General features: G+C 48.6%; 9 non-coding genes across 9 annotated transcripts; 3 read left to right on the top strand and 6 right to left on the bottom strand.

The window, feature by feature from the left end:
* Positions 1 to 2,402: 2,402 nt before the first annotated feature.
* On the bottom strand, positions 2,403 to 2,484 carry trnas-gcu (transfer RNA serine (anticodon GCU)). The gene has a single exon. It is a non-coding gene; the product is annotated as a tRNA-Ser (tRNA).
* Positions 2,485 to 9,308: 6,824 nt separating this feature from the next.
* trnav-cac (transfer RNA valine (anticodon CAC)) lies at positions 9,309 to 9,381 on the bottom strand. The gene has a single exon. It is a non-coding gene; the product is annotated as a tRNA-Val (tRNA).
* A 451-nt stretch (positions 9,382 to 9,832) lies between these two features.
* Positions 9,833 to 9,904, bottom strand: trnae-uuc (transfer RNA glutamic acid (anticodon UUC)). Its single transcript has one exon. It is a non-coding gene; the product is annotated as a tRNA-Glu (tRNA).
* Positions 9,905 to 10,105: 201 nt separating this feature from the next.
* Positions 10,106 to 10,177, top strand: trnah-gug (transfer RNA histidin (anticodon GUG)). Its single transcript has one exon. It is a non-coding gene; the product is annotated as a tRNA-His (tRNA).
* A 574-nt stretch (positions 10,178 to 10,751) lies between these two features.
* On the bottom strand, positions 10,752 to 10,824 carry trnav-aac (transfer RNA valine (anticodon AAC)). Its single transcript has one exon. It is a non-coding gene; the product is annotated as a tRNA-Val (tRNA).
* A 1,421-nt stretch (positions 10,825 to 12,245) lies between these two features.
* On the bottom strand, positions 12,246 to 12,318 carry trnav-cac (transfer RNA valine (anticodon CAC)). The gene has a single exon. It is a non-coding gene; the product is annotated as a tRNA-Val (tRNA).
* A 451-nt stretch (positions 12,319 to 12,769) lies between these two features.
* trnae-uuc (transfer RNA glutamic acid (anticodon UUC)) lies at positions 12,770 to 12,841 on the bottom strand. The gene has a single exon. It is a non-coding gene; the product is annotated as a tRNA-Glu (tRNA).
* Positions 12,842 to 13,042: 201 nt separating this feature from the next.
* Positions 13,043 to 13,114, top strand: trnah-gug (transfer RNA histidin (anticodon GUG)). The gene has a single exon. It is a non-coding gene; the product is annotated as a tRNA-His (tRNA).
* A 2,620-nt stretch (positions 13,115 to 15,734) lies between these two features.
* LOC138226098 (U1 spliceosomal RNA) lies at positions 15,735 to 15,898 on the top strand. The gene has a single exon (XR_011184382.1). It is a non-coding gene; the product is annotated as a U1 spliceosomal RNA (small nuclear RNA).
* Positions 15,899 to 16,192: the final 294 nt, after the last annotated feature.

Below are 16,192 nucleotides of genomic sequence, written 5' to 3'. Positions count from 1 at the left end.
GAATGCTGTACGTTTTGAGCTTTTGGGTGACCTCTTCATGGATCGTATGCAGTTCAGCAGAAAAGTGTTACAGAAGGAACTTGGCTTTGAACCTCGGCACTTGGATTTCATCTTCGCTCTCCCAGGTCAGAAAGCATTTGAGGTTGTTTTTGCTACCTATTCTCTGTTTGAACAATTTGTGGATGTGTTTGAGGCAAAAAGAGGGAAAGTTCCTGCCCTTGAGAAGATCATCTTGCAGCCTCTGACACGGATAGAGAGGAAAACGGTGCATGTTGTTATGTTCTCGGAACTGGCAAAGACGGAGGACATTCACACCTGGCTTAAGCAGTACTGCACCATCCACCATGGAACTGAGGTTAGAGATGTTGACGGTATAAAAACAGGAGCAAGGAAATTCGAGGTTTGCTTGCTACCGGACAATGTAAATGGAGGCTTAAGGCACCTGCCCTCTACAATCCGGCTGGGCGCCTGCAATGGCTATGTTTTTTATGTGGGACAACCAAAGGTGTGTCGGCGCTGTGGTGCTGTGGGACACCTGGCATCGTCCTGCACTGTGAAATGCTGCAAGACCTGTGGCAAACAGGGACATTTAGCCTCTGACTGTTCAATGCTGCCAAAGTGCAATTTATGTGGCTCGGAAGGACACGTTTTTAAGAACTGCCCTCACGCCTACGCCAATTAACTCAAAATGAGAAAGGATGAGGCAGTGCTTGTTTCAGCCAAACCGGCCCGAAAAGCCAAAGCAAACAACAAGTCAAACAAAGAACCCTTGTTGGACAAAGAGTCTCAGCCTCCAGCCAGGATCAGTCCTGCTGTGGCTCTGGGCCCGGTGGAAGAGAAATCCACTACGCCCCCACAACCGCAGACTGCACCAGACAAGCACGAGGGTTTGAAAACCCCCGAGAACAGCGAGGACCCCTCCCCCATTCCTGCTCCTCAGAACGAGGGCCAGTGTGGGGCCCCCCGGTGGAGCGGGTCCAGCGAGGATACCCAGGATTCAGCGGAGCTGCTTTTCTCAGACTCTGCAAGTGCTACAGATGCCCTCCTCTCCTCCATCCAGTCCATCACGGAGGATCTGCAGCAGCTGGTGGGTGAGGGGGAAGAGGAGACTGGTGCATCGGCTGCACCCCTTTCCCCTCAGTGCTCCCAGGAGCTGGACTTGAGGAAAAGGAAAAATGACTCTGTTTTCTCCCCGAGCGAGGAGGAAGGAGAGCATGGCGATGGGGACAGCTGGAACCCCTCCACCCCTCCCTCTACCCCCTTCCTTGAAATGGACTCCGTGAATGCTTTTACTGCTGCCACCCTGATGAAGGCTCATTCAGAGGATGGCTGGCAGGAAATTGGTAAGAAGAAAAAGAAAAAGAAGAAGGTAACAGGTGAGACCGAAGAGAAATGTGTTTTGTAAAGACTGGTTCCACTTTCTTATGTAATATGGCTCTAAACATAATTTCTCTTAACACCAGAGGTATCAATGACAGAGTTAAATGCCAGTCTGTCTTTGATTACCTCCAGCAGAGAGAGAGAGATGTGTTGATGTTGCAGAAGTGTGCTATAGCCTATCAAGAAAGGTATAAAAGCTTTGAAGATAGGTGGGATAAAGGGCCTTCTGTTTGGTCAGGGGACAATAACAACAGAGCCTCTGGCGTGGCCATTCTTTTCAAAGGATGGGCTTTCAAATTGAAAAGTATTCAGAGGGTCATAGATGGCAGGTTGCTGTGTGTGGATGTGGAATGGGGGACCGTTAACCTGCGGCTAATCAATGTGTATTGTCCTACTGACGTGGGAGGAAGGGTGGAGCTACTCAAGGCACTCTCCCCCCTATTGTTATGTAGCACAGAAGTGATAGTGGGAGGGGATTTTAATTGTATCTTAGAGCACACAGACAGGCAGTCTAGCTCTCCGATAAAATTGGATTCCAGCTCACTGGCCCTGCAAAACTTAGTTCAAGACTTTAAACTCTCAGACACATATAGATGTATATATCCCACAACAGCAGGATATACATGGTCAGGGAGGAATAGCAGCTCCAGAATTGACTATTGCTTTGTCTCAGAGAGAGTGAAAGTTGTTGGGGTCACTCTTCAGCCTGTCTTCTTCTCAGTCCGGAGTGCGGACTGATGGCGCACGGAGGGTCCACATACTGTGGATCCCTCAGTATATCCCTAAACACCTAGCGCAGTCTCACGAGAGACTGTCAAAAATCGCTTTCTCCGTTTGTGCTGCAAGTAAGTGAAAACGCGGTCTCAACCCAGAGCCACTTGGCAGCAGCGGCACGTAAATACTGTTACTGCCACTGGTCGATACCAACGTTAGCCTACTATACCATGTTCAGCCACCGCTAGAAAATGTAAGGCTCTAGTACTGGAGCAAACAAAAGGAGGGCCAACGTCAAACGTAGAGAGCGACGAGGATGGGATTTGAACCCATGCGTGCAGAGCACAATGGATTAGCAGTCCATCGCCTTAACCACTCGGCCACCTCGTCGATGAAACTGGGCTGTCCAGACATGGGTTGGCGCGCTCCAAATGATCTTTTTCTTTTTTTTCCCTCGTACTCGAGGGTCCTTTTCCTGTTCCACATGCGATTTCAACATTTTCCTTGGGAGATGTCAAGCCAGCAAGCCACTGCTGTGCTTCAGTGGCCAGTGTGGAGTTCAGTGGCCCTGTTGTACACAGAAAGCACATTGAGCTCCTTGGACATGAAAAGTTCCAGATAAAAGCCATTTGTCATCCTTTCTCTTGGTGTCGATGTTGCTATTGTATGTAAAGGTGGCAACTTGCTCAGCGAGCAGGCGGAGCACACACCGAATGCAGATGTGTCTGAGTGGTGTGTCCAAATGGCTGCAAAAGGACACCCCTCCCGGGGCGCCGTGGCTTAGTTGGCTAAAGCGCTTGTCTCTTAAACAGGAGATCCTGAGTCCGAATCCCAGTGGTGCCTTCTTTGTTCTGTCTTCTCGAACAGAACTGGTCCTTACAGACAACCGCCTACAGCTAGACTTAATTAAATGCAAGTATTCATTTCCTGTCTTTAACACGACTTGTTTTTCTTAAAATGGATGCAACTTGCAAAACATGAAATACAAACATTGCTAATCAGCGCTAGCGGCTGGCAAAAAAAAAGAAGTCAGCAATGTTAGACGACCGAGTCTATGCAGCCTAAACGGTGCTCATGTCGGGTTCTTAGCTGAAAGGGTGGTAAATCACGCTCACCCCAGTCCTTAATCTTTTAAAAGGATACAAAATTGAACCTAGTCGCCACATCACATACATCCTGTTCAACGATAAAAAGGTGACATCTATCCTCGATCCAGAGTAAATCCCACGTTGAGGGCATATTTTTTTCCACTTTACCATGAGTCGGGCTCAGCTGCACAGAGGCGAGAGCAGAGCAATGAGGTCACGGGGACAGGGGAGTCACACGCTGGCGGTTTAAACACGCGGAAGAAAACTGAGGGATCCACAGTATATGGACCCTCCGTGCGCCATCAGTCCACACTCCAGACTCTGAATCCTGCCATCCGAGTTAAGATCTTGGCGGAACCTGAGGCGCAGTTCCTTCTTAAAACGTAATCTGGTGAGCATTTCTAGAATCGTACTTGTATAGATGCAGCCTTTAATGTGTTGCTAGGTTAAAATTGATGACTTCTTGAACTTCAGTAGGCAACTGCCCTCTTGATTTCGGATTTAATTTCTTTATTACAGGGGCGCTTTTATGATGACAGAGTCATGTTCAGGTACTTTGCTTGATGGAGGAAGCTCATTTCGGACTCTGTGATCTGCTCACCTGGAAAGGTCTGCTGTACTACTACAAGAGAGAAGTAGAGTCTGGAAGAATCGACAATTTTATGATGCTTTGGAAGATAATGTTTTTTTTTTCTTTGAAATCGAAATGAATCAGAATATCAGTGCAAAAGACAAAGTCTTGGTTTGGTTTAAAGAGATATGGTTTTAAAACAGACAAAATGTAGAAAACAGGTGTTTCTCACTTTTGGAAAAAAATGGACCGGGGGTAATATTTTACTAGTTGCAGTGCTGATCTCACTGGGTTACAGTCCTGCAGTGTCACACCAGGGCCAGTGGCGCAATGGATAACACGTCTGACTACGGATCAGAAGATTGCAGGTTTGACGCCTGCCTGGCTCGGGTCGTTTTTAAACGCATCGGGCAACTCCCTACGTAGTCTGTGCTACTTACTGCATTGTAATCGTACCCAGTAAGAGATTTCCTTCATGTAAATGAACTGCACCTGACAGCTTTAGAAAAACACCTGGGCTCAGTACGGTGCTGAGAGCTCAGCGTTGCTGTTCTAATTAGCACGCACTGCATCGGCTATGAGCCCGAACCTTTCAATTATTCCGATCAGTAAGTCAACACGTAGTCCACATGAACGGTAGAAATATTCTCGTCTGTCTCTTGTTTGTATAGAACTGAATGTCCCTGACAATGTACTGTTAGTTTTAATTGAAGAACGGCATTTGTGTTCAAATATACCAGACAAGTTTATGTAACTGCTCATGCGACACTCAGTTGTAATTAGTCAAGAAATAAAGTCGAACAACAGCTGCGGGTTTGATTCTGAACGTATCAGATTGCAGCGCCTTTTACTTCCATTGACAAATGATAGAGATTCGAAGAGAGATCCTTCAGACCAGCAAGCAAACCCACGGCTATTTCGGTTTTCTATCTAGGGAACGTTGGTGTTTGCAATAGCATACATGAAAGCGTGATGCAATTTCTGTGGCTACATTTGTTGCACGTCATGCACAGTAAGAGTGTTTCTAACACCAAATAAAAAGTCAACAATTAGCGATCACACCTTCTCCTCAGTTAACCCACTGAAACCCTTGCTGTTAACAGTTCTTTACTGCGTGCTTTACCAGCACCTACATATCGTGTCGGTTCTTTCAGCTTTATTCATTAGGTTTTCAAAGGCATAAGCAGAGCACCAGAGGTGCGAAGGAAAAGTGTGTGGTTATCTGAAGAATTGATGTCCATGGCAGCAGGTCCAAGCGATTTCGCGTTGTTATAGTACCAGGAAAGGAGAAGCGGCACTTCGCCTCTGCCGCGCAGGCACAAGGCGACATGCGGCAGACGCCGGAGTCGGCAGGTTTCGAACCTGCGCGGGGAGTCCCCAACGCATTTCGAGCCCATCGCCTTAACCACTCGACCACGACAAAAGCGAGCCCCCCACCGCCGTATTCCTCCTATAATCAAACACGGACTGCGAGGTGGCTGCGGATACCTTTTTAAAGTTGCTCTCCGTTAAAAAAAAATACCTTTCACAAGATACGTGCCGGCAGACAGACACACCTCAGAGGGTTTAAGGCTGGCTTCACGTTCAAATGATAAAGTCCCCCCGTCCGGATGTCAAAATGCAACTTTGGCAGACAGAACAAACATCAACAAACCACAAATGTGGACAAGGATTTTACAAGCTGCACCACACTGCACTTTCAAAAGCATTTACGTTCGTGTTAGACGCAGGACTTGCCTTTGATTTGCGCGCTTACGAACGCCATGGAAAACGAAACAAAACTAAAACCCTCAGCTCCTGCACGTGATTATAATGGCGTTACGTGTCGAAGCAGTAATTTACGTCATCCTACCACTGCAACACGGGGAATAGAGAGAAATGAGCACACGCTACGATTCGTCTCAATCACTCCCTAGAGTCGTAAGGCGCATTGAAGGGTGCACCCCCATCATTAATCGTTGCGCCTCTGTGAAAGGAAAGCTCTTGGGCAGTCTTTGAAACAGCTCGGATGAAACACTTGATTGCTTCCATGTGCATCTGGAGCCCACCCAGTGGGCAAAAGACGTATAATAAACGTCTATTAAACGCATACCTTATACGTCTAAATGTGGTCTACAATTCGTCTAGAATGAAATTCTAATATACGTCTAAAGTTATACGTCAATTATACGTCTATGTTTAGACGTTCATTATACATAAATGGTTGGAGTTCTATTATACGGATAAATTTAGAGGACTATTATACATATATGGTTGGAGTTCCGGATAACTTTAGAGGTCTATTATACGGATAACTTTAGAGGACTATTATACGTATATGGTTAGAGGTCTATTATACGTATAACTTTAGAGGTCTATTATACGTATATGGTTAGAGGTCTATTATACGTATAACTTTAGAGGTCTATTATACGTATATGGTTAGAGGTCTGTTATACATATATGGTTAGAGGTCTATTATACGGATAACTTTAGAGGTCTATTATACGTATATGGTTAGAGGTCTATTATACGCATAACTTTAGAGGTCTATTATACGTATATGGTTAGAGGTCTATTATACGTATAACTTTAGAGGTCTATTATACGTATATGGTTAGAGGTCTGTTATACGTATATGGTTAGAGGTCTATTATACGGATAACTTTAGAGGTCTATTATACGTATATGGTTAGAGGTCTATTATACGTATATGGGTAGAGGTCTATTATACATCAAAGATAGATTTTATAGGTGTAGAAACAAGTAAACCAAGCCAATGATTAGATTTAGAAATGTATTCTGAAAATACACATTCACACCTGAAACATATGTATTTCAAATTATACATTGTATACAATCAATCAACAATCAACATATGGGCAATAATCATAAAAAACACAACTAGTCTTAAACTTCAGCTACAAATTCTGGTAACATGGCAATATACAGTATAGTAATGACAAACACAAAACTAATTACATTAACACACTAACTCAAAACCACATTTTGATTCAAATATACATTTTAAAATGTACAACTTCTATATTTCCAAGAAAAAAAAATATTACAATGGAAGTTAAGATGATTTTTTTCCACTATTTGCAAACCCTGTCTAATTGTCCTAACAGTTAGAACCAAAAACCTATTATTTTCAGTGTCCAGATCTCCTGGCCCCCTGTCTTTCATATGCATTCTTCAAGTAACACATTGCATGCTCCTTTATTTCTTTTTCTGTTGATGTAGGGTGGGACTTCAGCACCGCAGCTAGGAGAAAATTATATAATATTACTTCCCAAATAAATGATGATGAATATCTTCTTTAGTATAATCTAAAAAGTGAACGGTTTACTAAGCTCAAAACTGAAATAAATGTATAAAATTTGGCTTGCATCATAGCAGTTGAGCAATAAAGTCTGTCCTAATTAAAGAGTACCCAAAGTTTGAAAGTACAACATAGAATAAGAATAGAGAAACGGCAAAACGATTTTGTGTCATCTTCCCCATTCACACTATTTTATGTGCCATTTTTTGCTTATTCACGTACTATTTTAATCAAAATAATATTAAGAAAGATCTGTATGTATTCAGATAGTATTATTATTGTTCATACTTACTCGTCAAAAGAGGATTGCTGAGATATTTGCGGATATACTTCTACGTTTGAAAAACGTGTCCAAAATTGTGACCAACGAATACTAGCAATGCATTGTGGTATATAACCGGAAAATATGCTGGGTTCGATATTTTCTCAACGTATGCGTTTATTAATGTTGTCGATATTATGGTTGAAATATAACATTGATAATACATCGCGGCTATGTGCCCCCTGCTATGAGCTGATGTGCAATTTTAACGCATGTAGTTAGTAAGGATCGGTCACTGTTGTATGGTATTATATATAATGACATTATGGAATAGGATGGGGACAGGCCTGGCATCACGGGGGGAGGGGGGAATGTTGCCCCTTCAGTTTTGGGCAAAAAGATTTACCTAACTTAATTTGCGCCCTAAAAAAATAGTTGTACTTTGTCAATGGTCAGACAACACTAAATGACACGAACAGTCACTCAGTCTGTTTGATGGGCAGGAGGGCTATCCGTCCAGGAACTGCACATATCAGTGTCGTTATTGAGTGTCAACATTACGATCCTGTTTGCTCAGGTGGACCGATTCCTTGCAGTAGTTTATCATTATACTTAAAATCGTTATATAACTAGGACTAGTTATAGCAGTCTGTGCTTTCTGTTGGTTTTACAACATTTTTTCTTAACGATTCAGAACGTCCATGTAGCTGCAAAAATGAACGCTTATGGTACTTTTCGCTCCAGGCAATACTCTCCAGTGAGAGTGACGAAAAATGTGAAACTGAACTTCATCGCAAATACCAGATTGCTAGTCGATATCTTCTATCATAAAGCACTAATTAATGGCATAGCTGCGAGATTTCATTTGGGTAGCTGCACCGTACAGCTCCGTTTCAACCGAAATATCACCCCCGCTCAGAATTTCAGACGCCCCCCTACAGATTTTTCCCCGGGCACCGCGCACTGATGGGGGACGGGGTTTCCAGGAAATGGTATCAACTTTTCTCAAGAAAATAAAAATAGAAACTCTATAGGCACTCAAACATTTTACTGTTTTTTTTTCAGGCAGGTGGCAAGACCCCTCCGCAAAACCCTTGTATGCCAAGCTGTGGGCATTGATTCGTCGAATATACGTATATTCACGGCGAAAATACGGCTATACGTATATATACGTCGCCTCGACGTATAATCAACGTCGAATTGCAACCGTAAAATCGACGACATTAATAAATGCATATATAACGTCGAAAACACATCTAACACTAGGAGTATACGGGATTCTGCACAGTGTACGAAGTAAATTATTTTCGCAGTAATTAATTTACACGTGTATAATAAATATAGTAAATATAATTAATTACTGCGAAAATAATTTACTTCGTACACTGTGCAGAGTGCTGTATACTCCTAGTGTTAGATGTGTTTTCGACGTTATATATGCGTTTATTTATGTTTATTTCACAGTGTCGTGCACCTTTTCATTGCTCTCGCTTTCAGAGCCTCCGCACGGCACACGACTCGACATCAGGAAGCACATTGAAGTGAAAGCAGGGAGCGCTGCGACATGCACTGTGCAGATCCTGCCACACTAAGAGGTATATAAGCGTCAAAGGCAAGTCATTCCGAGTTGGTCGTTTGTGTTTTCCGTTCAGACGCGAAATGCTGAAATGATCTCTTGGCTCCTCGGTTGTCATTTCTGCTCCGTAAAGGAATCACAGCACGAGTCGGCTTCCAGCACGGTGGGTCGGGATACAATGCCGGGGGTCGGAGAGCGATGTCTTCCTCGTTAGTACAGGACCTGTCACCTGTCCCCACCTGTCACGCGGGAGACCGGGGTACATCAGGACGCGCATTGAAGTGAAAGCAGGATGCGCTGCGACATGCACTGTGCAGATCCCGCCACACTAAGAGGTGAGTGGGTCTGTTCGATCACAGCACTAGGCGAATCCCCAATCCCCTTTTGTGCGTGACGACAGAAGAAGTCTGGTCTGTTTCCGCCCGGTTTCGATCCGGGGATCTTTCGCGTGTGAGGCGAACGTGATAACCACTACACTACGGAAACTGTGGTCAGATGTGCCCAGCGGCCCAGCGCTGAGCTTCGCCAATGCGATTCAGCTGCTTCCAGTGCCTTTATTGGGGTGCGCTGATGGACCGTGCTCTCTCTCCAGAGACCAGCACGCCTGTCATGGATGGAGCAGGAAAGACGGCGCCACATTCTACAGCCCTCTCCACGCAATCGACGAAATCGGGCTACTGAAGTGGAGAAAATCGCCTCTCCAGAAAGTGCAAATATCATCTTGGAGAGTATAAATCCTATTGCCGAAGGTCAGCCCTGTCTACCAGAGTGACCCTCCCACCTCCTGCAGCGATGGTCAGCTCGTCTCACACGCGAGAAGTTTCGGCTGGAAACAAGCGCCCCCTCTTTTCGCACGTTTTGCACGTTGAGTAGTTTTAATGCGGCTCCTTCGTACACAGTGCTGATCTTTTGGAAAGCAGGAGGCAAAAGTGACACGTTCCCATACCGGGAGTCGAACCCGGGCCGCCTGGGTGAAAACCAGGAATCCTAACCGCTAGACCATATGGGAGTGCACAACCCTGCTGTTCCGGGCATCATGCAAGCAAACTACATAAATATGAGAAAACACGCAAGAGAGTTGTCACTCAGAGTGTCGAAGGGTCGATGTATACTGGGGCTCAGTTGAAATGCAACGTCAGGACTTTCCCGAATTATGTCACACGAAGAGAGCACAGCCTTTTCCGCCCTGCCACGTGTGTATCGGTAACTCGCCGTGATCGTATAGTGGTCAGTACTTTGCGTTGTGGCCGCAACAACCCCGGTTCGAATCCGGGTCACGGCAGAATAGGGGCGTCTGCTTTTACTACTTGCACGAATGAAGGCAAAAAAAAGCCAATTGATGTGAACGAACGGCGCTTTACAGAGGAGTACTGCCTGACTGGATCGTTGATGAACGACAGAGACCACTCCGACCTCTTCTCGGGTTTCTTCAATGACTTACTAAGGATCTTCTTCACATTCGCCCATGCAGGGGAAGCCAGTTACACCAAAGCAAACGCAGGAAAGTGCAATTCAAGCAGAGACCAGGAGGTACTTGTTTACACCGAGAGTGGTCGGAGAATGGAACAATGCGCCCAGCCCTGTTGCTGGAGCCGATTCTTGATGAGATCTTGGGCTCACTAAGAAGCCCCCGCTGGATGCTAATCTTTCTGTTGTTCTTGCAGGTCCTGCGCTGCTTTTGAGCCGACAGAGCTCGTCCTGATCTGTCGGCACAGCCCAATTGCAAATGATCGGCTCCGCATACAGAAGGAACGTGCGTTTGGTACAAGAGTGCATGAAGGCACCGGAAATACATTGGGAACAAATGACCGGTCGCTCAATACCTCTGTGAAGTACAGGAGCGTGCAAAACGAGGCTGTTTCCGCCCGGTCTCGAACCGGGGACCTTTCGCGTGTTAGGCGAACGTGATAGCCGCTACACCACGGAAACCTGCAGGGACTGCTGCTGGTGTCTCGCTTGCGTTTCGGGCTGAGAAAGGGACGCGTCACTTTAGGCAGGGGGCGCTGGAGAGAGGAACAAAGGGCGCGATGAAACAAAACACCGAAACCCGGGATCTTTAGATCTTCAGTCTAACGCTCTCCCAGCTGAGCTATTTTCGGCGGTGCACAGAGCCCACAGCCACCTGCTCCAGCCTTCCTGTGTTGCGGCATGAGTGCACCAAGAGTAGCGTGAGAGTGTTGCAGGAACGTCACTCAGAAGGAAAGCCACCCAGGTGCGCCCTCTGAGCTCTGTCCAGCGCATCTTCCTCGCATGGACTCCTGCCTGCGACGGGCAGGAAACAATTAGCAAGAACAGAACAACACCCCATGGGTGTCTCATGACCACACCTTAGGTTGTGACACGTGCAGGTGTGAGGGGTTGCCGGGCTACTTTGGAGCAGAGCTTGGGCGGAGGGAGGGCGGGAAAGCAGACAAAGAGGTGACACCTCAAGGTCTGCACGATCACAGCTCTCCGCCGCCCCAGGCTTCCGCTCGATAAGCTGCTGGACACACCCGCCCCTCCTCACACAGACCGTGGAAAAGCCCCCGAGTCGGAGGGCTCTCTCTTCCTCCCAGGAGCTCTTGGACACGACGCACAGACAGGGTGCGGGGAGCCGCCGCCTGCAAACACAGCTCCAGGCAGGACTCCACTCCGTAGGAGCCGCAGAGCAGAGGAGATGGGGGCAGCTTAGCTCCTGTGCAGAGACCTGAGCTGCTGTTGCTGCAGACGCTGTCTTTTCTGCACTCGGGGTAGGAGTGAATGTTGAGTTGCCCTTAGAAATGAAGCAGAGTACTTCAACGGCACGGGTGTGTGTGTGTGCGTGCGCCCTGGTGATTCTGGGAGACAGATCGAACCTGGGCTAAAAGAGAGGAGGCTTAGCCCTCTTCCATTTGCTACTTCAAAGTTGTACAACCCATTTGTATCTGCTAGGCGGCGCAGTTGTCGTGCACAAAGAACGCTTTAAAAAAAGCGTCCAAAGCAAGTCATTCCGAGTTGGTCGTTTGTTTTTTCCGTTCAGACGCGAAATGCTGAAATGATCTCTCGGCTCCTCGGATGTCATTTCTGCTCCGTAAAGGAATCACAGCACGAGTCGGCTTCCAGCACGGTGGGTCGGGACACGATGCCGGGGGTCGGAGAGAGTGATGTCTTCCTCGTTAGTATAGGACCTGTCACGTGGACCTGTCACCTGTCCCCACCTGTCACGCGGGAGACCGGGGTACATCAGGACGCGCATTGAAGTGAAAGCAGGATGCGCTGCGACATGCACTGTGCAGATCCCGCCACACTAAGAGGTGAGTGGGTCTGTTCGATCACAGCACTAGGCGAATCCCCAATCCCCTTTTGTGCGTGGCGACAGAAGAAGTCTGGTCTGTTTCCGCCCGGTTTCGATCCAGGGATCTTTCGCGTGTGAGGCGAACGTGATAACCACTACACTACGGAAACTGTGGTCAGATGTGCCCAGCGGCCGAGCGCTGAGCTTCGCCACTGCGATTCAGCTGCTTCCAGTGCCTTTATTGGGGTGCGCTGATGGACCATGCTCTCTCTCCAGAGACCAGCATGCCTGTCATGGACGGAGCAGGAAAGACGGCGCCACATTCTACAGCCCTCTCCACGCAATCGACGAAATCGGGCTACTGAAGTGGAGAAAATCGCCTCTCCAGAAAGTGCAAATATCATCTTGGAGAGTATAAATCCTATTGCTGAAGGTCAGCCCTGTCTACCAGAGTGACCCTCCCACCTCCTGCAGCGATGGTCAGCTCGTCTCACACGCGAGAAGTTTCGGCTGGAAACAAGCGCCCCCTCTTCTCGCACGTTTTGCACGTTGAGTAGTTTTAATGCGGCTCCTTCGTACACAGTGCTGATCTTTTGGAAAGCAGGAGGCAAAATTGACACGTTCCCATACCGGGAGTCGAACCCGGGCCGCCTGGGTGAAAACCAGGAATCCTAACCGCTAGACCATATGGGAGTGCACAACCCTGCTGTTCCGGGCATCATGCAAGCAAACTACATAAATATGAGAAAACACGCAAGAGAGTTGTCACTCAGAGTGTCGAAGGGTCGATGTATACTGGGGCTCAGTTGAAATGCAACGTCAGGACTTTCCCGAATTATGTCACACGAAGAGAGCACAGCCTTTTCCGCCCTGCCACGTGTGTATCGGTAACTCGCCGTGATCGTATAGTGGTCAGTACTTTGCGTTGTGGCCGCAACAACCCCGGTTCGAATCCGGGTCACGGCAGAATAGGGGCGTCTGCTTTTACTACTTGCACGAATGAAGGCAAAAAAAAGCCAATTGATGTGAACGAACGGCGCTTTACAGAGGAGTACTGCCTGACTGGATCGTTGATGAACGACAGAGACCACTCCGACCTCTTCTCGGGTTTCTTCAATGACTTACTAAGGATCTTCTTCACATTCGCCCATGCATGGGAAGCCAGTTACACCAAAGCAAACGCAGGAAAGTGCATTTCATGCAGAGACCAGGAGGGACCTGTTTACACCAAGAGTGGTCGGAGTATGGAACAATGCGCCAAGCCCTGTTTCTGGAGTCGATTCTTGATTAGATCTTGGGCTCACTAAGAAGCCCCCGCTGGATGCTAATCTTTCTGTTGTTCTCGCAGGTGTTGCGCTGCTTTTGAGCCGACAGAGCTCGTCTTGGTCTGTCGGCACAGCCCAATTGCAAATGATCGGCTCCAGGTACAGAAAAAACATGTGTTTGGTACAAGAGTGCATGAAGGCACCGGAAATACATTGGGAACAAATGACTGGTGGTTCAAGACCTCTGTGAAGTGCAGGAGCGTGCAAGAAGAAGCTGTTTGCACCCAGTCTCGAACCGGGGACCTTTCGCGTGTTAGGCAAACGTGATAGCCGCTACACTACGGAAACCTGTAGGGACTGTTGCTGGTGTCTCGCTTGCGTTTCGGGCTGAGAAAGGGACGCGTCACTTTAGGCAGAGGGCGCTGGAGAGAGAAACAAAGGGCGCGATGAAACAAAATGCCGAAACCCGGGATCGAGCCAGGGACCTTTAGAACATACTCTCACGCATCGTTAGAATATGTGCGTTTGATCATCAATTGCGTAACAACCACATTCGTTCGACTTGAGCAATGAAGCTCATAGTTTTCAAATTTTGAAAGCTGTCATTGAGCACATCATAGTGTGCAGTACGCCCCGTAACTTGCGTACTTCAACAGAAAGAAGAGCAGACAGCTCCATAAATATGCGAGGCGCAGAGAGTGCAAGGCGAGCCGCACACGTTTCGGTGGCTGAGAGAGGGCAGTTTTTGCTTCTGCATTTCCCAAGTAAGGACGCATGACAACAAGCGATCGCGGTGCTCATTTACGACATAGTGGTGATGAGTTTTCAGTACGTGTTCTTTTGAACGAGCAATGAGGTTGCTGCCTTGGACAGCTGACTGCACGCTCTCATTGTGCCACGTGATGAGTATTCACCAGGCTCGTTCAGTCATTAGTCCGGAGCGCGCACTTTGTGGGGGGCGGGGGACCGCGTTCGCGCTCTGCCCCCGGTCTCTTGCGCGAGTACTAAATCTCACGGACAGGGGGGCCTCGTCATTGATTGTTACAGGTGAGACGGGGATTAGGAGGAGACCCCGACTGATGGGTAAAGGGGAGCACTAACACCAGAGGGACAACCCTGGCGTCTCTTTTTGAGAGACGCCCTGGGGTTTCCTAATGGCCAAGGAGGGTCGGGACCTCGGTTTGACGCCTCCCCCGAAGGACGGCGCCTGTTTGTGCAGCAGAGTGTCGCCATCAGGAGGCTGGGGCGTAAGAGAGCCACACAGCCCGCAGGGTGAGCGCTCCCTACTGGTCCCAGTCACACCTCTTGCAGGAGCAGCAGCAACCGGAGCTTTTCCGGGGTGGAATCTCCCACCCGGGTGCCGGCCAGGCTCACACCTGCTGGGCTGCCCCGGGGGTGAGCCCAGTCGAGAGTCGCAGGGCCAGATCTAGTCACCGGGGAGAAACGATACAAGTGAAGGATTGCTCGGCTCTCGGCACTTGAAAAGACCGACAAATGTCTCGTTCCCGCCGGAGCTGAATGTACCCGCATGTGTGGTGTCGTCTTCTTCCCCCGCCCCGCTGTGTTTGCTGTATTGTCTCTGAAGCCTGCCCCCCCGAGACGAGACGGGCTGTTCCTGTGCACCAATTAACACTTTACAGGTGCCATTCCCCGGCATTGTGGCCATTGTCGGTGCTCACACGCGATAAGATAAGGCGGAGGAGAGCGGGGCATGCCCAGCGGCAGACATTCAAGGAGGGGGCAGTGCGAGGTGAGGTGAGGTGCGACACGCCGGAGCCCCGACGCAGCTAATGCGGAGCACTTGTTGGACTGGCATCGAAAGGACGTGTGCGCACGGAGCGAGCCTTCCCTGCGGCGGAGCGCGGGAACTTTCTCCCCCCCTCCCGCTGCAGGAGTTGTGTGCACTGCAGCGGTGCCGAGAGAAAAGCACAGAAGGCAGCAGGCTCTGGAGAGCAGGTAAGAGACGGAGCCTTGTGGGCAGGCGAGCAGGCCCGTTTTTTGGGAAATTGCTGAAAAGGTTTGTTCGGTGTGTGGCAGGCGCACGTCGCGAGCTTGCGTGGCGATCTGCCGGTCTGGAGTTATGCAAATGAGGCCGAATTGCATCCCGGGACATGCTGCGAATGCGCAACGGCGACTGCAGATGTGTAGGAAACGGCGCGCTCGTTTTCTCGTTTTGCCCACACTTTTGAGTGTTAGTGTGGCGTGTGAGTGTGTGAAAGAGTGGGCCCAGCAGGAGGCGGTGGCGTGCGGGGCGAGGAGGTGGCCTAGGCTGCGCGATTTGTGCTGTGGGTGCGGGCCGCTTGCAGGGGCCTGTTTAACTCATACTTACCTGGCAGGGGAGATACCTTGATCAAGAAGGAGGTTCACCCAGGGCGAGGCTCGGCCATTGCACTCCGGCTGTGCTGACCCCTGCAAATTCCCAAAATGTGGGAATCTCGACTGCATAATTTCTGGTAGTGGGGGACTGCGTTCGCGCTCTCCCCTGATGTGCTTGGTCCAAAATCAGATACGGGAGGGTTAGGACACCACGAGCTGCGTGGCTGTGGAAGGATCCCGGTTCGACAGGAGTGGACGCCGCTGCTGGTTCTCGCTGGCTTTTAGTTAGGGGTCCGGAGAAGCATCTCAAGCTAGTTCCACTACTCCTTCCGGACGTTCATTCCCTTTTCAAAGTCAGTCGTTTTGCTGTAGTCTGCGTTCTTTAGGCTGATTATCGAGGTTAGCCTTTATTTGGTCATGGGGGGCCTCGGTACTGTATGCTGAGTCTAAAGACAGTTTCACC

Source organism: Lepisosteus oculatus, unplaced genomic scaffold, assembly GCF_040954835.1.
Source record: "Lepisosteus oculatus isolate fLepOcu1 unplaced genomic scaffold, fLepOcu1.hap2 HAP2_SCAFFOLD_112, whole genome shotgun sequence".
In the NCBI taxonomy this organism is placed as follows: Eukaryota; Metazoa; Chordata; class Actinopteri; order Semionotiformes; family Lepisosteidae; genus Lepisosteus; species Lepisosteus oculatus.
The sequence above is the reverse complement of the archived record's forward strand: the minus strand, read 5'-3'. Positions and strand labels throughout refer to the sequence as shown.